At 37.6% G+C, this 22,627-nt stretch overlaps 1 protein-coding gene and 1 long non-coding RNA gene across 7 annotated transcripts in view; one reads left to right on the top strand and one right to left on the bottom strand.

Annotated features, from left to right (window-relative positions):
• Positions 1 to 22,627, top strand: part of LOC105472767 (glutamate ionotropic receptor kainate type subunit 1) — a 404,586-nt gene that overhangs the window by 220,512 nt on the left and 161,447 nt on the right. The window lies entirely within an intron of this gene.
• LOC105472769 (uncharacterized) overlaps positions 12,295 to 22,627 on the bottom strand; it is a 155,590-nt gene continuing 145,257 nt past the window's right edge. The window contains exons 4-6 of the long non-coding RNA XR_981784.3: positions 17,081 to 20,363; positions 16,619 to 16,754; positions 12,295 to 12,760 (exon numbers count right to left, since the gene is read on the bottom strand). This is a non-coding gene — a long non-coding RNA (uncharacterized lncRNA). The remainder of the gene's footprint in view (positions 12,761 to 16,618; positions 16,755 to 17,080; positions 20,364 to 22,627) is intronic.

Below are 22,627 nucleotides of genomic sequence, written 5' to 3'. Positions count from 1 at the left end.
AGCATATCTCAGGGTACGTTATGACAGAGGTAAGCATACTCAAGCTCTTCCAAGGTCAGAGATTTATTTTAATAAGACCTAATTTTCAAAGGGTCCTTATGAGAAACCCAAATTGCTTAGGAAATAAGAATTTTCTTCCTTTCATCAACAGGAAATATATTGTTAATAATTTTATTGTGAAAAAATTCTTTCTCCAAATGCCTTGTACACATGAGTGTCATGCAACCCTGAGTTTGTCTATTACATTCCCTGAAATAGAACAAGAGTAGTTCAGGAGGAAGGCATGGACATTTAGAGGTAACGAGATGCAGGAGAGACTACTGAAGGGTAGATGGAAGGGGCCCCAAACCAAGACTTAAACATTGTATAGTTTTTCTAGACTTCAATAAGTAGAGTTTCTTTTTCATTGCAGTCAGAGATTTTACAGGCTATTGATCCTGGGACACCCTGCTTCTAAGGTAGTTTTTTGTTGACTTGTATATTTTAAACTTAGGGAACATAATATCTGCCTATTTCATACCTCTTCTTCCTTTATTTTTTTTTTCGTGTGCATTCTCCTGCTACTCTCATTCATTCTCTTTCTATTGTCAGTTGATTTCTTTTTAGTTACTTGCATTTTTTTTTCATTTTGCCTATTGTCGATTCAGCTTCCTAAGGCCCTTTTCATGAAAGTAGGATTACAGATCCCCCCACTACAGCCCTGCGCCACTGTGGGTGTAACCTGCTGTGAACTTTTAAGAGAAAGCGGCTGGTCTCTCACTGCAGTCTTTCTCTGCCCTTTTCATCCATAGTGTTCCCCAAAGCTTTGACTTTTATCATGCGGTTATCTAATAAATGTCTGTAAAGCTATGTAGAAAAGGGAAAAACTTCCGTCTACCCTCTGAGGGTTCAATAACTGAGTCTATGAAACAAACTGGCAACAGGCACATCAACAGGAAAAAAAGATATGCAGATTTTTACATGCTCAAGGACACTACGGGAAAGAAAAGCGAGCATTCAATAACCCCATGAGCTCTAGCAGCTTACATACCCTCTTCATAGGGGAGAAGGGAGGGGGATGTAGGCAACTTAGGGCAGAGTAAATGATTTTGGGGAAAGAGGAATGAGCCTTCAGAAGAATAGGTGATAGCCTGAGACAAAGTCTGTCTGGCAGTGGGGTCAACCTCCAGTCTCCTCTCCTGTGATAGGAGTCTAATCTTACCTGGTTAATGAGATTCTCAGGGAGAGGATTCTAGACCACTGCATTCCTTTTGGGGATCTATCAAAGGAGCCTGTTTGTGGTGACATTTCCTGAACTCTTTCAGTTTTACCTGCTTGTATAAAGTAAAGGTGCATAGCTTCATAAGAAGGATGGAAACCTTGAAATGTTATCAGGGTGTGAATTGTAACAACATTTCTGGGGAGCGTGTGTGTACATTTAGGAAGCACTCAGTAATCTCTCACGGAGGTGATCGAAGCTGAGTAAGGATGTTCCAGCAGGGGAAGTAGAAGAGGCAACTGGTATAAACTGAAGCTCCATGAGCCGGCCAGCTAGTCCAGATGCTGCTTGGAAGTTTCAGTCTTTTCTCAGTTGGATGAGCTCCGTATGCCACTGAGATGTATACATACACACATATACACATGCAGCACACACACACACACGTATATACACATACATGCAACTGGTTGCTCTATCACTTAACTTCAAATGAACAAGCTAAATCTAGTGCCTGGTAGGGAGAGACTATACCCCAAGGACATATTAACTGGAACAGGCAATAAGAGGTAGCAAGATTTTTCTGAATCAGAGAGAGGCTGATAGGCTACATCTGGTACTAATTTGTAAATAAGAAAATGTGTTCATAGATGCAAACAGCACAGAATAAAGTCAGTCATATTTTATAAAGACAGTGAAACAATAACATAAAATAATAATCTGAGAAAAATGTGCACAGTGTTTTAAAAAACACAATGGTCTAACAATAGTGATTTTGTGGCTCAGGGATTGTGGAGCCATGGCAGGGGCTTTATTTATTATCTGGATAAATAGATTTCTTCTTTTATCAATGTGAAAGCATGATCAGAAGAAATCTAATTGGAAATTACAAAGTTCAAATTTTAATGAAGTCTTGAGCAGGTTGGGTCCCTTTCCTACTTAAAAGTATTTTTCAAATGAAAGAGAGGAAAATTCAGAAATGACTTTACCGTGATTAGCTTTTAACCTGTATTTCTGAAATACGTTATAGTCTATGAAATGTATTATGTAAGTGAATCAAGATAAATAGCCTTTTTCCCTTAATAAAGGGGAGAGGGCCAAACTGCATAGGAGCCTTGAAACATGAATTATGCCAACTGGTCCTTCGGGAAATATCTCTCGATTAGAAAGCTTAATTCCAACTGATCCCCTTGGGAAACAGTGAGTCTCATTGCTTAATATGCATAATGGGATTTTTATAATGTACAGAAGCTGTTGTCAAAGAGGATAGAGACATGCTGCAGAGTTTTTAAAGCTGAGATGCCTGGCAGGGAACGATGACCATGCTGGCTGGAGAAAAAAAAAAAAAATCACCTCTATGAGCCCATGTTTCTTTCTTCTTTCTTTGAGGCTTAGTTGAATATTTGAAACCTATATGTTTTAAATTCTTCTCAAGGAATTTAGCCCTAATTTTACAGAGTTATATTTTTGACAAAGAAATGTGAAAATCGATGAAGATGAAGGAACAAGCTCTGCTCTCTAAGGCTTAAAAGTTACTTTATTGATGGAAAATCCCAGAAGTTTTAGGATCTTGCCTTATCAATTGCTTTTATAATTGACTCAGAGAATGATTCCTCAAGTCTTAGGTGAGTGATAGCTGAAGACAGAAAAATTTGTAAATTACACTATTGTTAAGGAAAAAAATTTCATCTAGATTAAAGGCATATATATAAAGTAGTACATATATATATATTAAGTAGTACATAATTATAAAAGCTTTTATCTAGATAACTTTCAATGGCAAAAACTACAATTACTTTTGCACCAACCTTATATATATATACACACACACACACACATATATTATATACACACACATGTACACACACACACACCTTTCTACTGTAACTACTGACTCAAGGACATGAATTATGTGCATTTCTATATCTTCAAAGTCAAATCTATTTTGACTAGAACAGAAGTTGAAGGAAAGTGCAAATGCAATAGAAATGTCACTGTGATTTTTGCACAGTGTAACTTTTAAAGAAATGGTTTCACAACTTCTCCTTGCAGAAGGGACACCCTCCTAAAGGGTATCTTTGAGCAGTAAGAGTTGAGCTAAGGAGTGCAAAGGCACTGAGTACTAAAACGTCACATAACAGAGAGTTTCTGATTATGCACATCAGCTGTTTTATTCTCAAAGGATATCCAGACATTTTCATACATCCTCTGAAATCTACGTGAAGGTTCCTAAACTTTAATTCTTGACTTCTGTGCACCTGCAGGCTCAACACCATGTGTAAGCCACCAAGGCTTGGGGCTTGCACCCTCAGAAGCCATGACCTGAGCTGTACTTGGGCCCCTTTTAGCCACAGCTGAAGCTGAAGCTGCTAGGACACAGGGCACTATGTCCTGAGACTGTACAGAGCAGAAGCCCACAAAACCATTTTTCCCTCCTAGGCCTCCAGGCCTGTGATGGGAGGGGCTGCTGTGAAGGTCTCTGGCATGCCGTGGAGGCATTTTCCCCATTGTCTTGGTAATTAACATTCAGCTCCTCATTACTGATTCAAATTTCTGCAGTGGACTTGAATTTCTCTCCAGAAAATGAGTTTTTCTTTCGCATCGTCAGGCTACAAATTTTTCAAACTTTTATGCACTGCTTCCTCTTGAATGCTTTGCCACTTAGAAATTTTTTCTACCAGATACCCAAAATAACCTCTCTCAAGTTCAAAGTTCCATAGTTCTCCAGGGCAGGAGCAAAATCCTGTCTCTTTGCTAGAGCATAGCAAGAATCACCTTTGTTCCAGTTCTCAAGAAGTTCCTCATCTCCACTTGTGACCAACTCAGTCTGGACTTCATTGTCCACATCACTATCAGCATTTTGGTTAAAGCCATTCAACAAGTCTCTAGAAAGTTCCAAACTTTCCCACATCCTCCTGTCTCTGAGCCCTCCAAGTCTCTAGGAAGTTTCTAACTTTCCCACACTTTCCTGTCATTTTCTGAACCCTCGAAACTGTTCCAGCCTCTGTCTGTTATCCAGTTCCAAAGTTGCTTCCACATTTTTGGATATCTTTATAGCAGCACCACCACCCGCTCCACTGTCCCAGTACAAGTTTACTGTATTAGTTCATTCTTATGCTGCCATGAAGAAATACCTGAGATGGGTAATTTATAACGAAAAGAGGTTTAATTGACTCACAGTGCAGCATGGCTGTGGAGGCCTCAAGAAACTTACAATCATGGTGAAAGGGGAAGCAAACATGTCCTTCTTCACATGGCGGCAGAAACGAGAAGTGCTGAGCAAAGGGGGAAAAGTCCCTTATAAAAGCATCAGATCTCATGAGAACTCATTCACTATCATGAGAACAGCTTAGGGGTAACCACCCCCATGATTCAATTACTTCCCACCAGGTCCCCCCCACCACACACAGGGATTATGGGAACTACAGTTCATGATGAGATATGGGTGGGGACATAACCAAACCATATCAACATCTATCTTGTACAGTAATTTATTATAGTGATTATAATAATATAATACTATATTTAAAGAACTTAACATTGTGCTTGACACTTCCAGAGTACCAATTTATATTTTTAGAAATATTTTTAGTGCCTAAGCTACTCTTAGGTAGAAAGGGGTGTGTTGGGAAGCATTTGTAATTTTTCTACTTCACCATAGAAGTAGAATACTACATTCTAGATGGTCCAACATACATTGGTGAGAAGGCTACTCTGTAATGTGACTATGGCCCTAACTCTCTAAGTCTGGATCTTGGCAGGCTCAGGATTAGAGAGAGGCAAGTGATGTGAGCCACATGCAAGTGCAGTGGTGGATCCTGACTTCACTCACAATTTAGATACTTTGTTTCCCATACATTTTTGCATTAATTTGATTTTAAATATTACATTAAAATATTACTTATCTTGATTACTAAATATTTTGGCACAAGTTCAAATTGTACCTGCAAGGTAAATGCCTCCTTGACTCACCCTAGTCCCAGCCCTGGCCTCTCATCTCTCCTCCTAGTACATTTAGAATGGTGTAAGTCCCTTTCCACCTTGAGCTGCCTTGCGTCAGCAGATTATGATAGTCCTAGGGGAAATTGCTAACTCAGCAGACTGACCATCGGCAGTCACTAGTGAATCCCCGTGTGCTATGAAGTTGAGTGCAGTTGTAGCTCAAATTATGGTGCACAGTGTGAGCCAGTGTAACTCACACACACATTCCTGAACAACCCTGAATTATGTAGCAATGGGAAGGGATTTCAACCCAATCCTATAGGACATTTATGAGACATAAGTTGGTCAGTGATCTTCAATTCCCCAGATCATTTAAGAGTTCATCCAATATCATGCTATACAATTCACTGTTCCTTGTCCTGTGCGGAGCTGGACTCTGAATTCTAATGAAAATAATGAACTCTCCAACTAATTTCCATTCTGAAAGATTAGGTATTGGAAGAACATTGACACAATGCTTACAAAATGCTTTCAATCATTTAGCGTTATCATAACTCTGATTGCCCTCATTTAGTGTTATCATCCCCATTTGGTAAGTTAAAAAAATTGAGGAACAAAGAGATTGGTTGATTTATAAAGAATCTCAGGGAAAATTAGAATCAAAGCTATAAAAAAGTATTTACAGCTAGAGGTAATTTTACAGCTGGGTTTTGGAATCCTTTCCCCAGCCCTTGCAATGACATTGCCTGAGGTGCTCTCTGATTTGCATCTTAGAAAGAATAAAATTTATCACAGTGCATTCAGGTGGCACTACCCAGTCCTGCCCACAAATATCCACCTACTCTCGGTGAAGCCAAAGATGTTCATATTGGTCAGGTTACAGGGTGACCTACTGTCCTGGTTTTAGCACCAAATGTCCTGCATCCCTGGAAAGCCACTCAGTCCCAGGTCAGTAACCCTCGTTGCTAACCAGAGATGTTGTCCACATTGAAAATACACATTGTTTTCGTTTCTTGTTGCTTTTCCCGGTTAATGTCCCTTTTGGGTGATTCACACAAATTACAATTTTTTTAGTTTTATTATAGCATTTGATATTAAGATCCATCATTACTCTTAGTTAATACTTTGGACTTAAGAGACACAACCTTAGATATACCAGAGACAATCATGGTAAGAAGTGTGTAAAGAGCAAACTGTACCTCACTTGTCTGAAAAGAACCATGAAATAAAATAGAGCAAAAAGTTAGATACTCTAAACATATATTATGGAGTTATAACTAAGAATAACCTGCTTAAAATACAGATTAGATCATGTTAATATTCTAGGAAAAATCTCTATTTCCCCATTGCTTCTTGCCAGTTGAAACATACACTCATTTATTCATCCAGTTCATAAACATTAATTGATCACCTCTTATATGCTATGCAGTGTACAGTTGCTGAGACTATAAAGACAAGACAGTTCAGGCTTATGGCTCAGCAAGGCAGACTAATGTAAACAAATTAGTGCAATACAAATTAAGAGGTGCTACACCAAAGACTGTACAGCTGGAGCAAAAAAAAAATAATAATAATGGCAGAGGAAACGTTCAGCTGTATTTCCAGAAATATCTATCCCAAAATAGTCAATATGTTCCAAATTTCAAAGATTTTTTTTCTAGTGCTTTGCCTAGAATGTACTTTCTCCATTTCTGCCGTCCCAAAATTTCACATATCCTTCATAGCCAAGCTTAAAGAGTTTAGGGAGTGTATCTTAACCCCCAATCAAGATTTACTATTCAATTTGTCTAAAATTCCACAATTAGAGTTTGTTTTATTATGGCATATTTATTAATGTATTTATGGTCAGTTACCTATTTCAAAAAACAAAGATTGTTGCCACATGCCATGCCCCAAAATAAATTCCAAATGCGTGACAGCAGTAAATATTTTTAAATCTGCGGAAAACAATATGAGGCAATATTTCTCTGATCTTAGAGCAGAGAATAATTCTATAGGCATTACAAGAATGAAAAAAAACCCAGAAAAATAAAATATCAGTTAAAACTATGGTTGCATTTAACAAAAATCCAAATCAAATTAGTTTAAAAAGAGAATGTATGATATGGATATTAAGATGTGAGGACAAGAATGCGGCTGGACTCCAGAAATAACAAGGAGAGACCTGAAGCCCATTAAGAATTTTGTTTTAGATCCCTGCTCTTCTCTGCATCTCCTTCACTCTTATCACTGGATGTAGCTCCCTCTATTTCTCTAATCAATATGATGAAAGGCAGTGTGCTGACAGCTGCTCAGCTTTAAGTCTGATGGCTTGGGTACCTGAAGAGAGACAGACTCATTTACTGTTGGTCCTTGTACAAAAGTCCAGCAAGAGAAACACTAGCACATGTTGAAACACTCAGCTGTCAACATAGCATAACGAGGCCACTCTTACCTCAATCTGAACAATGGTATAGAAGCATGAGTGGGAAGAAAAAAAAAAAAACAGTTTCCAAAAAGTGGTGGAGTAAATATCTTTACTATAAGAAGACAGACTGAATTACATAAAACTATAAAAGTGTCATGATCAGAAAAAGAGTTCAAATGGAGCTACAAGACATTACAAACTAGAAAAAGTATGTGCAACTATAGTTGGAAGATCCTTTCTTTCCTTAATGCATAAATGCAAAAGAAGATAAATATGAACATTCAAAATGGGCAAGACAAAGACTTAGGAACTAACAAAGAAGCAATCCAACAAAATACAATAAAATCATTGTGGAAAAACGTTCAGCTTCATTAATAATCAACAAAATATGAATTTAAATAACCATAAATTGCAAAGTTTTTTTCCTAAGAAGTTGATTTCTTTTTATTTACAATACTTGGAAATTTAGAGAAATGTGCACTTTCATACACTTGTGGTAGGCATGTAAGTTGATACAATATTTCTAGAAGGCAATTAGGTGACAGGTATCAAGATCCTTAAAAATGAACCTGTTCTTCATAATACGTTATAATTTTGTATAAAAGAATTAAGGAAACAAAGAGATGTACCAATACCATTTTATTCACAAGAATTTATTCATTGAAATGCTATTTTTATGGCAAAAAAATTGGAAATGAATATAATGTTTAGCAATAGAGTTATATAAATAAACTTTTGTGTTTTAAGGTGGAATATTGTACATCACTAAAATTATATTTGAGTAAATACTAAATAACATGAAAATGTCATTAAGAAAAAGACACAAAAATACAACATTTTATATGCAATATGATTCCAGGACACATATATGTGTGTGTGTATACACACACACACACATATTTATATGTGTGTATATGTACATATATACACGCACATATTTATATGTGTGTATATGTATATATACACACACCATATTTATAAATACACACAGCAAACAGGATTGGAAGAAAATACACCCAAATCTTAATACCATTAACTCTCTAGGTAGTAGAATTTTAAATTATTATTTTTCTCCTTTATTCTTTATTTTCAAAAAAGAAAAATTTCACAAGTTTTCTTTTTGCTTGCAGTATTGTACTTGAGCTACTTTGTTTTTCATTAGAAAAAAATTTACAAAATCTTGAAACTTTTGAAGCTTAAAAACATGTCTAAGTTTTGAGTCAATGAGAAAATAATGTGTGTATTTTAAAATATCTGTAAAATAAAAATGTAAATACCCACAATAAAATGCGTGAAATAAACCAGAATTACATAGAGAAGTAAATCTACAAACCCAACGCTTTAACAAATTTTTTTAAAGGATAAATACTTTGATAAATTTCAACAGCTAAAATGACAGAAAGTATAGATTGCATGGAAGCAGAGACCTATAAAAGTCACATTGATACTATTTTCTGCTAATCTGTCAAAAAGACAAAAAGATTCCATGGTGTCTATTGTAAGGGAAGGGGCTACTGCTTCCTTATACTAGATATTTATCTTGTTATTGCCTGAAAAATTACAGTCATGTCTATATTCTGGAAAAATGCATCCTTAGGCAATTTTGTCATGCAAACATTATAGCTTATTACACGTCTAGGCTATATGGTGTAGCCTATTGCTCCTAGGTTACAAACCTGTATGGTATGTTACTATGCTGAATACTTTTGGCAATTGTAACGGAATGGTAAGTATTTATATATCCAAATATAGAAAAGGTACCATAAAAATATGGCATTATAATCTTACAGGATAACCTTCATATATGCAGTCTGTCATTGACCAAAATAATTGTTATATGATATGTGACTGTAATATGAAAATGAATGTGCTTGATGTTCTACCTCATGTTTTAAGAAGTTGAGTTAAAAAAACACTGAAGTAACTATATAATACCTTAAGCATTTAATTCAAGTAGTTAGAAATATATCAAGAAATATTAAATATGAGTAAATAAGGAGAAATTCAAAACAAGAATCAAAACCAAATAAGTGAATTAAAAATCAAAATAGGAAGGCATCGATCCAAGAATGGGTTACTCTTTAAATTTTAAAGTAGATAAAACTGCTGGAAGGAAAGAAGAAAGGGAAGGAGGGTGGTTGGTGGGAGTAGGGAGAGAGGGAGGGAGGGAGAGAAAAGGAAAGAGGCAAGGAAGGAAGGAAGGAAGGAAGGAAGGAAGGAAGGAAGGAAGGAAGGAAGGAAGGAAGGAAGGAAGGAAGGAAATAAGGGAGGGAGGGAAAGGCAAAAGTTGAAATTTAAAAAATGGTAGCATAACAATTTAAATTCCAATAATAATTGTTACATAATATTATTTAAATAGGTATATGAAAAATAATTAAAATAGTATCTTTTTGAAATAGATAATAGTCTAAAATAAATAATAATTAAAATAATGTCTTATTGAAATAGGTAACAGTCCAAAATAAATTCTCGAAGTCTACTCAAGAATATCAATAACTAAAGAAAAATGTTTTTCGTTTGATCAAAGAACTCTTGATAGAAGCATTCAGAGCTACACAGTTATACTGATCAGTTTTTTTAAGCTGAATGGAATTTCTATACTTTTCCAGGACATAAAAATCATTAGAAAGCTATCCTTCACATTTTATTAAGCTTAGATAACCTAATGACAAAATTGACAAGGCCAATACACAAAATAAGAAAGCTTATATCAAATCTAATTTATTAATAAATGCAAAACGCTACATAAAGTATCAACAAATCACTTTCAGCAGCCTATTGAAAGAAAAACTCTTACTGATCAAATACAGCTTATCCCAGAATTGCCAGGATGAGTTAATGTAAAGAATTGTATTCATATGAAATAACTCATTAGAAGGGCAAATTGAACTCTGAAAAATATTTAATAAAATTCAGTGCATATTGAGACATGAGTATAAATAATATTTATTTTAATTTGCATTTATTATATTATATTAAATTAATAATATAGCATTTATTTCAATCTGCCTTCCAAACCATAAGTAATGGCATTTATATTTAAATTAGGAACAAAATAAGATGACCCATTGTCATTTTCTTACTCTGAAAGTTCTAACCAATGCAATAAACAAAACAGAAGTAATGAATATTTGAAGAGTACTACATTATGAGAAAACTCAAAATAATAAAGAGGAAATTAAAGTATTTCATAATGTGAGAAGGTGAGCCAATGTAAATACACACACACATAAAATTAATAACAAAAAATACGTATTATAAAAGATCAAACTCAATTGTGAAAAAAAAACCTGCAAAATACCTAGGAAAAAATATTTTATGATTTTGTTTTTGAAAACTATAAAACAAAACTGATCATATAAATATCCTGATGTAAATATAAATGTGCCCATGTTCTTAGATACAAAGATGGAATTTAAAACAATGTTTTCCCCAAATATTTATAAGTTTAATTATATTCTCAACAAAATTCCAGTGAATAAGCAAATCTTTTCAAGATTATCTGAGGTCAGGAATTCGAGACCAGCCTGGCCAACATGGTGAAACCCCATCTCTACTAAAAATACAAAAATTAGCCGGGCATGGTGGTGGGCACCTGTAATCCCAGCTACTTGGGACTCTGAGGCAGGAGAATTGCTTGAGCCTGGGAGGTGGAGGTTGCAGTGAGCCAAGATCGCACCACTGCACTCCAGCCTGGGTGACAGAGCGAGACTCTGTCACAAAAAAAAAAAAAAAAAAAAAAGAAGAGTAAATGGATCCTATAGAAAGGGTCATTTACCCAGCAAGTTTTAGAACCAGTATTAACACAGTGTGATGCTACTATACAGATGGATGGAACAGAAGAGTCCAGAAATTAAATTATATGATAATTATTATGTCACAAAGGTGGTATAACAGATCAGTAGGAAATTATAGACATATATGTGTGTAGGTGTATGTATATATGTAAAATTATAAACAGCATGTGGTATACAATTATATATTGCACATATAATTATACTAGCCTTTCTTCTAATACCACACATCAAGATATTTCAAATGGATTAAATGAGCTAAATTATGAAAACACAAAAATCTTATTAAATACCCTAATATCAATTATATTTATCAATTATGTGGGCTAAGGAGAAATTTTGAATTCCAACAGTCCCACATAGGCTAGATTGTGTTACTGTAACAAATGATTCTTCCAAAAAAACCAAAAACCAAAAAACAACCAAAAAAAAATGAGGTTTAAAATAGAGGCTTACAAGATGGATTCTTGTTGAAATGACTGTAGTGAGTCTGTTGCAGGCTCTGCTCCAACGTCCCAGGCTGAAAGAGCAGTCACTGGGCAGAGGGAAACAGAAGAGAGGTCTGGGAATTCTCTCACTAGTAGTGAAGTTCTCTGGCCAGGAAGTGACACCAGAGACTTCTGCTCACAAGTCATGGGACAGAGCTAGGCACACAGCCCCAACCAACCCCACGTCAGGTACAATCCACGCATATATTCAGAAGGGAAAGAACCAGAAATAGTAATAACTACTATGAATGTTTCATGTTTCAGGAAAAAATTAATATATTTGTAATTATAAATGTAAACATTTCTCTGCCCAAAAACCTAATCAACATTAAGAACTAAATAATAAACTGAGAAAACATGTGCAATAAAAAATAGTGACCATTTTATATCATTATGAGTAAGAAAGTAACATATCAATAACAAAAACAATGATATCTCAGGATATAAAAAAGGCAAAAGACAGGAGGAACAAGTGATTTAAAATTACAGATGTATAAATAGGTAGCAAATAAATTTTAAAATTAAACTACTCAGTAATCAAAGGGATGCAAATTGAAGCAATAATAAATATTTTCTATAATACATTGACCTAAAATCATACAGATTTTGAGGGAGGTTGCAATTCAGTTGGGCATTTCCACATGGTGAATGCATGCACATATAAATTTGTTCAGCCTTCACTTCTGCAGGTCCATGTAGCATTATATAATAAAAGCCTAAACTGTTTATACCTTATGTTTCATAATTACAAGGCATTTTACTTTCTCCAAAAACACCAAAAATGCTGAATGTCAATCATAATAGAATATATAATAGTGAAGAACTGACAACAACTTACCCAAAAAAGTGGGGTGGATTAAGAAAACTGTGAATATCCAGACAATGAAATACTAAGCAGCCATTAAAAAGGCGGATTATGTTCAGGAAAAGATACCTATGTGAAAATGACAGGAGAAAATGGATAGAGTCAGGCCAGGCACGGTGGTTTATGCCTGTAATCCCAGCACTTTCGGAGGCCAACGCAGGTGGATCACTTGAGGTCAGGAGTTCGAGACCAGCCTGGCCAACATGATGAAACCCTGTCTCTACTAAAAATACAAAAATTAGCTGGGTGTGGTGGCACATGCCTGTAGGCCCAGCTACTCAGGAGGCTGAGGCAGGAGAATCGCTTGAACCCAGGGGGCAGAGGTTGCAGTGAGCGGAGATAGTGCCATTGCACTCCAGCCTTTGCAACATGAGTGAAACACTGTCTAAAAAAAAAAAAAAAGAAAGAAAGAAAATCGGATAGAGTCATCTTAACTATTTCAGAGAAAATTCAGGTATGTGTAGGAAAAGAATAGAAGGAAATTCACCAAACTGTTGTGTTAATAGTGATTATTTCACAGTGTTATGGTTGCATCTTGTTTTTTTCCCCTTTCTTTCAATGTATTACCCAATATATAATTGTATGTGTGCTTTTAAAATAAAATTATTTAGAATAAAAAATGTCTCCACACACATCAGATACACCAGAAAGTAAAATGCCTTGAATAGGCTGGGCGCGGTGGCTCACGCCTGTAATTCCAGCACTTTGGGAGGCCAAGGCAGGCAGATCACGAGGTCAGGAGATCGAGACCATCCTGGCTAACACAGTGAAACCCCGTTTCTACTAAAAATACAAAAAATTAGCTGAGCATGGCGGCGGGTGCCTGTAGTCCCAGCTACTTGGGAGGCTGAGGCAAGAGAATGGCATGAACCAGGGAGGTGGAGCTTGCAGTGAGCGGAGATCGCGCCACTGCACTCCAGCCTGGGCGACAGAGGGAGACTCCCTCTCAAAAAAAAAAAAAAAAAAAAAAAAAAGCCTTGAATATCCTGTGGGATATTCACATTGTGGGAGTTCACAGAGTGCAGCAGATTTAAAAATATATGCATTGAGCAGTCAAGTGGACTTTCAGATGCTACTACTTTAAAAATAAATGGTGTGTATTTCCAAAAGGTCTTATTTGCAGCATTCTGAACACAGATCCCTCTATGATATGATGTTTAACTGCCCTTTATTTTTGGTCAACTGGAAGCTTTCTTGGATATCTGTATTAGTCCAGCTTATCTGTCTTCATCTGGGACCTAACTACTTCACAAAGAAATTTTCTCTGAGAAATACCTTTCATCGAACTCATTCATTATTCACGTCAGTGCAAACTCTCAGTTCATTTTAAAGTGTTGGATCTTAGAATGAAACTGAGAGCAATCTAGGAAGGTATTAGTAACAGAAGTACCTTCTGGATTCTGGGGTAACTTACGGACAATAATAAATACAGAGTTTCAGTCAGACACTTTAAAGGAAAAGTGTCATAGTAAATATGTAAATGCTACATCTAAGATTCTGTAACTTTTTAGATGTTCTACAACACTGTTGTTGCCTAACATATCATTTTGCATACTTTTTTAAAATCAGTAAATGAATAATGTCATTAAAAGGATTTTTTTTTAATTTTCAAATACTGAAACAGTTAGAAATAATACAGAGATGTTTTAAAAACCAACTGGAAAATATTAAGAAAGAAAAAGAAGAGTCCAGAAACGGTGGCTCATGCCTGTAAACCCAGCACTTTGGGAGACCGAGGAGGACAGATCACCTGAGGTCAGGAGTTTGAGACCAGTCTGGTCAACATGGCAAAACCCCATCTCCACTAAAAATACAAAAATACAAAAAATACAAAAACTAGCTGGGTGTGGTGGCACACGCCTGTAGTACCAGCTACTCAGGAGGCTGAGGCAGGAGAATCGCCTGAACCCGGGAGCCAGAGCTTGCAGTGAGCCAAGACCGTATCACTGCAACGCAGCCTGGGTGACAAAGCAAGACTTTGTCACCAAAAAAAAAAGAAAAAAGAGAGAGAGAAAAGAATATAACAAATGCATTTTAAATATTTACATTAAATGTCAAGGACATGCACCTTACCTGCAACCTATCTGTGAGATATGATTGATTAAAAAAAGATGCTGTTTTTTGTAGACATACCGACCATCTTAATGCTTAGGTATTTTTGTAAATGAAAAGATGACGTAAGATTTGATGTTGTAAATCTGATATGAATTAGATTAAAAGTAGTGTCATAATTAAAGGTCATATTTCTGATCAAGAAACGATGTCTAACTTTTCATTTCATTTTCATTAAAATGAACAAAATGAAAATATTGTTTCAAAGACAATATTTAAGACTGCAAATTATTTTAGACAGTCCCAAAGAGAGTAGATCTATGGATCAAACTTTTCAAAATGTGTTTCTTTTTTTTTTTTTTTTTTTTTTTTGAGACGGAGTCTCGCTCTGTCGCCCAGGCTGGAGTGCAGTGGCCGGATCTCAGCTCACTGCAAGCTCCGCCTCCCGGGTTCACGCCATTCTCAGGCCTCAGACTCCCGAGTAGCTGGGACTACAGGCGCTGCCACCTCGCCCGGCTATTTTTTGTATTTCTTAGTAGAGATGGGTTTCACCGTGTTAGCCAGGATGGTCTCGATCTCCTGACCTCGTGATCCACCCATCTCGGCCTCCCAAAGTGCTGGGATTACAGGCTTGAGCCACCGCGCCCGGCCCAAAATGTGTTTCTTAAGACAACAATCCCACTGTATGTCACAGTTACAAGGAACACTGTCCTGTCATCAGATGAATTTGGGAGATACTGAGTTAAACACTCAAATTGTTTTCTTTCCTGCAGGACTTCTGAGAGACAAATGTTATTGTATGGTGTGAATTTTTAAGAAGGATGAAATGAAGCGGTGCCTCCCAAACATATTTGACCACTAAACTCTCTTAATGTATAAGATCTCATGGGCAACATCTATGCACACACATTGGTAGATACTGCTCTGTGGGAGCTCTGAACCTCCATTTATTTTGGCTTCAAACATCAGTTCTAATCTTTAACAGCAATATGTTCTTCTCAGCAAGAAATTTCAGGTTGAGAAATAACAGAAATACGGAAGAAGAAAACTAGAAAATTGGGATGCAACACATAATATAGCTTCCCTGGAACCACAGGTTGTGAACTTGTTTTATTCCATTCTTTTAATTAATAAGGAGATAAATAGAATCATGAGCTCTTCAGCGTGAATATGTGTCATTTAAATGAGATGTTAAAAGCTAAAACTATAACTGCTCTCAAGAGACATTAAAGGGATCAGACTTTCATAAGAATGAAAGTTCGGCATGAATTCTTTGGCAATTTTCCTGGCTCTTGCCTAAAATGTGCTGTTGAACAGGAGATGAGCCATACCTCCATGATATTAAGGGGCTGGCAGCCTGATGAAAAGTAAGCTTTGAAAGTGCTTGGGGACAATGGGCCATGATTGTTGGGAGAGAGTGAGAAATCATCACTAAAAAGGCAGTAATGGAAAAAGTCAAGCAATCTCACTACAGACCTCAATAACCACCCTCCATCTTTCCTGCCTATCTCAGAGGCCTCTGTCTGGGCAGAACAAACTACTTTGTGAGGCATAGTGTGAAGGCACAAGGAGGAGAATAAGTTCAACTGAAGGACCATTTACTGGGGCCAACATACTACGACCAAATCACTGCATTTAGCTCTGAAAGAGAAGGCACATTTCGGTAGATGCTGTCCCGATCTTCGAGGAACAGGCAGAGCAGGATGTAGGCTTATTTTACACAAAAATAAATTCCTTGAAATATGTAGTACATTTTATGTTACCAAAAGAAAGGGAGAGTTCACCTTTGGCTGGAGGAATCAGGAAAGATTCCACATAGGAGACAAAAAGTAGGCTTTTTGCTTTGCTGATAGAATAATTGACTGCTATACTTACTTTCTTTTTCTGTACTCTTCACCAGTAATGCAACATGTCCCAAAAGACTGGAAGCTCTGCTGAGGGCAGGAAGCAAGCATCTTTCATCTTTGTACTTTCCACTTCTCCTAGCATACTCTTAGACATTAATAGATGGCTAATAATGTTTTATGAGTTAAACTGAGTATTGAATAACACTGGAATAAGAGTAACTTTGGCTTTGGGTAGTTTTTATGGTGCAACTCAAATTTATTAAGGAAAATTACTAGTAGTGTTTACTAAACTGTGCATAATCCACGGCCTTTCTCTTACTAGCTGCCCTCTGAAGTACATCCATAATTCCTTGCTCCATATTTTCTAATTCTTCAAAGGCCATTCCTAGTGAATTAATGCAAATCTCTTTAAGGCATCAAAGAGTGAGCCTGGATGTGGTTATTGTCTCAAGGATGACATCAAACCCCATTCTCGTGCCTCAAAGGATACCAATACCTGAAGACACTTATAGCAGACTGGGTCAGAGCCAGTTTGCAGTTGAAGCTGTCCTTGTCCTTAACCACAACTCTGTTCTTGGCTGGGACTTTCTGAAAGGTAAAAATCCAATCTCTTCTGTCCATTCACTTTCCATCAGGTCAAGAAACACCTGCTTCCCATCCAAATCCATCCAGCATGGGATCTTTAACAAGAATGTGTTGAGCTCCAAAGATAAACCAAAAACAGGAAAGCTGAGTGAGGAAGAGAGCATTTATCTAAGGGAATCCTAGAATTTAAATCTGTAGCCTTGGAATTAAAGGTGCAGTAAATATAGGCCTATAGTAAATTGCTTATGATGTAATAAACTAGAATTATGGATGTGGCAATAAAGAGAGGCAATAGAATATTGTATATTTAAGGAGCAGCTATCAGCAAAGGAACAGATCAAACTGCCATCTTGTTTTCTGTTGATAGCTTCTGGAATGGTTATTATTCCACAGGAATGCAAAACAGGAGTCAACACTACAAACACTTTCCATGTCTTGATTGTCAGCTAATGGTTTTACCTTTCTTCCTGGATGACCTCACAGATGGTCACAACAGGCACACAGAAGTTAGTTAAGGGAGCAAGTGAGCTTTGTTAGAATACATACGGTATCTTGGCACTGTCACATTCTGAATAGGAAAATACCATAAACAAAAAACTCAATGTGTTGTACAGTACAGCTATGTGCCATATTTGCAAAAACCATGCTAGAGAGTTAAAAATTGCTATTTGAAGAACTGAATAAAATAACATTTTACAAAGAGAAAAGAAACACAGCAATTAAAAATGACCAATATGAAAACTTCCTAAAGACAACTGAGATACTGCATTAGTTTCCTGTGTCTATCATCACAAATTACCACCGATGGTGGCTTAAAACGACAGAAATTTATTCTCTCACAGATCCCACAGGCCAGAAGCCTGAAATCCAGGTATTAGCAGGGTCTTATTTTCTCTGAGGGCTCTAGGAGAAATTCATTTCTTTGTTTCCTCCAGCTTCTGGTGGCTCAGTCATTCCTTGGCTTCTGGCTGCATCACTCCAGTCTCTGTCTGTTTTTGTTTGTTTTGTTTTTTGAGATGGAGTCTTGTTCTGTCACCAAGGCTGGAGTGCAGTGGTGCGATCACGGCTCACTGCAACCTCTGCCTCTCAAATGCAAGCAATTCTCCGCCTCAGCCTCCTGAGTGGCTGGGATTACAGGTGCCCGCCACCATGCCTGGCTAATTTTTGTATTTTAATAGAGATGGGGCTTTGCCCTGTTGACCAGTCTGGTCTCAAACTCCTGACCTCAAGTGACCCATCTGCCTCTTTAAATCTACACGTACTCCTAGGTGATGCCATTCAGTCTCATGGCTTTAAATGCCACCTTTATGGTGATGACTCCCAAATTTCTATGTCTAGGCCCAATCTCTCCCCCATAAGATCCAGACTGATATATCTAACTTCACAGCTGGCCTCTCCACTTGGACTTTAAAAAAATAAAAAAATAATTTAAAAAACTTTAAGTTCAGTGGTACATGCACAGTTTTATATATAGGTAAATATGTGTCATGGGGGTTTGCTGTGCAGATAATTTCATCACCCAACTATTAAGTCTAGTACCCATTAGTTATTTTTCCTGATCCTCTCCCTCCTCCCATCCTTTGTCCTCCAATAGGCCCCAGTGTGTGTTGTTCCCTTCTACGTGTCCATGTGTTCTCATCATTTGGCTCCCACTTATACATGAGAACACGTGGTCTTTGGTTTTCTGTTCCTGCAGCAGTTTGCTGAGGATGATAGCTTCACTTGGACTTCTAGTAGGCAGCACGAAAGAATCATGTCCCAAGTCAAGCACCTTCTGCATCGCTCCTCGTCTTGGTCAATGGCAATTTCAAGCCAAAAACCTGATGTTATCCTCGACTCCATTCCTCTCACTTATGCTTCATCAGCAAATCCTGCTGAAGTCCTTCAGATTTTGTCGAGAACTCAACCACTTTTTGTCACATCCCAGTCCCACTAATCTGTACAAAGCTGTCATCACCTCTCATCTGGATTATTGAAATAGACTCTTACTGGAATAGCCTATTATTGCAACAGCTCCGAGGGCAGATCTCCCTGTGCTTTGTTCTTGCCCTTCTCCTCCCTTCAGTCTATTCTTAATACAGAAGCCAGCTGGATTCTCTTGAAATATGTCATATCATTTCACTCCTCTGCTCAAAGATGGCCAGTGGTTTCCCATCTCACCCAGAATAAAACCCACAGCCCTGTGGTGGCCCTTAAGGCCCTCTGTGATCTGCTCCAATCCACCCGTCACTTCTCTGAGCTCATCTTCTACCAGTCCGAGCCCAGCTCACCCAACTTCAGTCTCACTCTTCCTCAAAAATAGCATTAGGCTGCTCCCACCTTAGACATTACATTTTCCCTGGCTGCAACGCTCTTCTCCCAATATCTTTAGAGTGGTTTTCTCATTACCTTCAGGCTTTTGCTCAAAAGTTGCCCTCCTAGCAAGGAATTTCCTTGCCTCTCACTCTGACATGTCAATGCCCGTCTTCCTGTTCGTGACCAATTCCCCTTCTAAAATAAAAGCTACAAAAGTAAGATGTGTATCTCTTGCTCACTGGCACATCCCAGTGCCTCACACAGTATCTGGCTAGACATTTTACAAATAAATGAAGAAATAAATGAACAAATCATTGGATGAGTGAGTTATTCATTAGAATCATGGACATGATATACATATATATATACACACACATATATACATACATATACACATATATATGATATATATACATATATACCATATATATAACCATGTATATATATATAACCATGAACTGAAGTAAAACAACAACAACTAAATATAGGAGAATTGTAATTCTATCACATTTCCAAAATGGTTATCATTGGAATATATTTACCATTACAAGGTAAGTTGAGTTCTTGAGAGGAACAAAATGGAAAACCATTATTTTCCTGTGTGGTTTTCTTTTTTTATCATTAAATGAGATTGATTCTCTGCCACAATGAAACATTGTCTGAAATTCCTTTTGGAAAGAAGAGGGTAAATTTAATACGTTCACTCACCTCTCAGCACAGGCCTCATCTAGAGACAGATGGAATCAGTAGGCAGCAGTGGAATTCCCTCCCTTTAAGGTTCTTACCCGTAATGATGGCTTCAGTTTTCACCATGTTACACTGAGTTGATTCGGATATCTCCCTGTTCCATGGAAACAGTCATTGAAAAGCAGGTTAGGAAGTATCCTTGGAACCTAAAAAAAAAAAAGTCAATCAGTGAGACCTAGAGCCAGGCATGCTTTTTTTCATATTAAGATTGCTGAATCCACCCCTTTGACATTATGATTCTCTCCATATGGTGTGGGATTAAGGGAAAGTTTGGAAGTCGTTGCTGTGGGTTTACCTTGGGTGTCCTCACAAATAGCACATCATTGATCTTAGCCTTCTCTAAGTGTTACCTTTTGCCTACAATGATTGTATTGTTGAACCAGCAGTTGTGATTGAGAACAATTCTCCTGTAAGTCTAGATGGAATTATGTGGCAAACCCAAAAGTCTTTATGACAACCCTTCATTGCACCCATCATCCCCACTTAAAGACCACCAGCTGGGTATACAGGATGCTGCCAACTGTGGCTTCCATCTGTGTTTATGTAGTCACAAAATACAACTGCCTGCATCCTCACTGCACCTCACTGGTTCAAGAGTCTACCCAAAACAGACAGAAACGCTCCTGTGTTGATGGAACTCTGCTGTCTAAACCAAGATTTCAAGTGAATTCCTCTTGGCTTATCTTAAATTACTGTGCTGTAAAGTCGGAATCTTATTAGAAGAGAATATTACTTGAATATATGTGATTTCCTTTAAAATTATTTTCAATTTCAAAGCCCTTGGGGGGGTGGAAAAAAGAAGATGCTGGCCAGGCACAGTAGCTCACGCCTATAATCCCAACCACTTGGGAGGCCAAAGCAGGCAGATCACCTGAGGTCAGGAGTTCAAGACCAGCCTGACCAACATGCTGAAACCCTCTCTCTACTAAAAATACAAAAATCAGCCAGGCGTGGTGGTGCATGCCTGTAATCCCAGCTACTAGGGAGGCTGAGGCAGGAGAATTGCTTGAACCTAGGAGCCAGAGGTTGCAGTGAGCCGAGATGGCGCCATTGTACTCCAGACTGGGTGACAGTGCGAGACTCCATCTCAAAAAAAAAAAAAAAAAAAAAAAAAAATGCTGATAAATATACTAGTCTGTGCTAGGTTTGCTATAAAAACAAAAACCAACCAAGTGAAAAAGACCATAGACTTGGTGGCTTAAACAACAGACACTTAATTTCTCTCAGTTCTAGAGGCTGGAAGTCCAAGATCAAGGTGTCAGCAGGTTTGGTTTCTCCAGAGGCCTCACTCCATGGCTTGCAGGTGGCCTCCTTCTGACTCGGCTCTCACATGGCCTTTCCTCTGTGTGCACAAGTCCCTGGTATATCTCTGTGTGTCCAGATTTTCTCTTCTTATAAGGGCCAGTCAGACTGGATTAAGGCCTACCCTAGCCGCCTCATTGTAACCTAGTCACTGTTTTAAAGACACTATCTCCAAATACAGTCACATTTTGAGGAACCAGGGGTGAGGTCTGCAACATATAAATTTGAGGGAGGATGCAGTTCAGTCCATAACAGTGACTTACAAAAACAGCAAGTCTCATCTGAGTTTCAAAGCTACTCCAGAATGTAGGCACAGGCCTTATTGTCTCATACCCTTTGTTTAGTGACCGTATGTGGCACCTTGTCTCAGGTGAGGGAACATACAGTATGAAGGACAGAGCATTTTAGCATCAGCATTATTTGTACCAACATCTATCCTTCCCAGAAAAGTACGGTGGGAACAATCAGGACAAGGTCCTTATAAGTAAATCCTAAATATGAACATATATTAATTAGAAAGCATTAATTTTTCAGAATTCTTATCTATTCTGGTGTTTACAAGCAGTATGATTTTACCCTTATCATTTTAAATGGCACAAATATCCACATAAGAAAACAGACTCATTACTCAAAAAAAAAAGCCAAACTTCTTTCACTTTCTGACCCTTTTCTTGGACAATGGTGGGTGAGGTGGGGAAGAGGCTGGTGAGGTGGATATTAAGCATGCCCTCTGACCCTTGATCAAACTTCCTAACGATGATCAGACAGAGGATTACTGCCCAACAATTCCCAGTCTATAAAGACTGGCACGTGATCTGTACCCACTCAAACTGATCTACAACATAGAAAAGACAAAAAATAGTTTAACAAAGGACAAAACATAGTTGAACAATACTTCTCATGCTTCAGGTACACATGAGCAATGGAAGAGAACATGGATAACTCAGGCCTGCCGATTTTGAGGTTTCTCACCCTCCTGTGTTCCATCTGCCATGCTCTACTTTTCTCAAGAATTATAGCAGAATGAAAAAGCTTTTTCTTCATCCTGAGCTCTCAGAGTCCTGCTTTCTCCCTTCACCCACTGCCCTGGCTTGGGAAATTTCAGAAA

This window comes from Macaca nemestrina, chromosome 4 (assembly GCF_043159975.1).
Source record: "Macaca nemestrina isolate mMacNem1 chromosome 4, mMacNem.hap1, whole genome shotgun sequence".
Classification (NCBI taxonomy): Eukaryota; Metazoa; Chordata; class Mammalia; order Primates; family Cercopithecidae; genus Macaca; species Macaca nemestrina.
The sequence above is the reverse complement of the archived record's forward strand: the minus strand, read 5'-3'. Positions and strand labels throughout refer to the sequence as shown.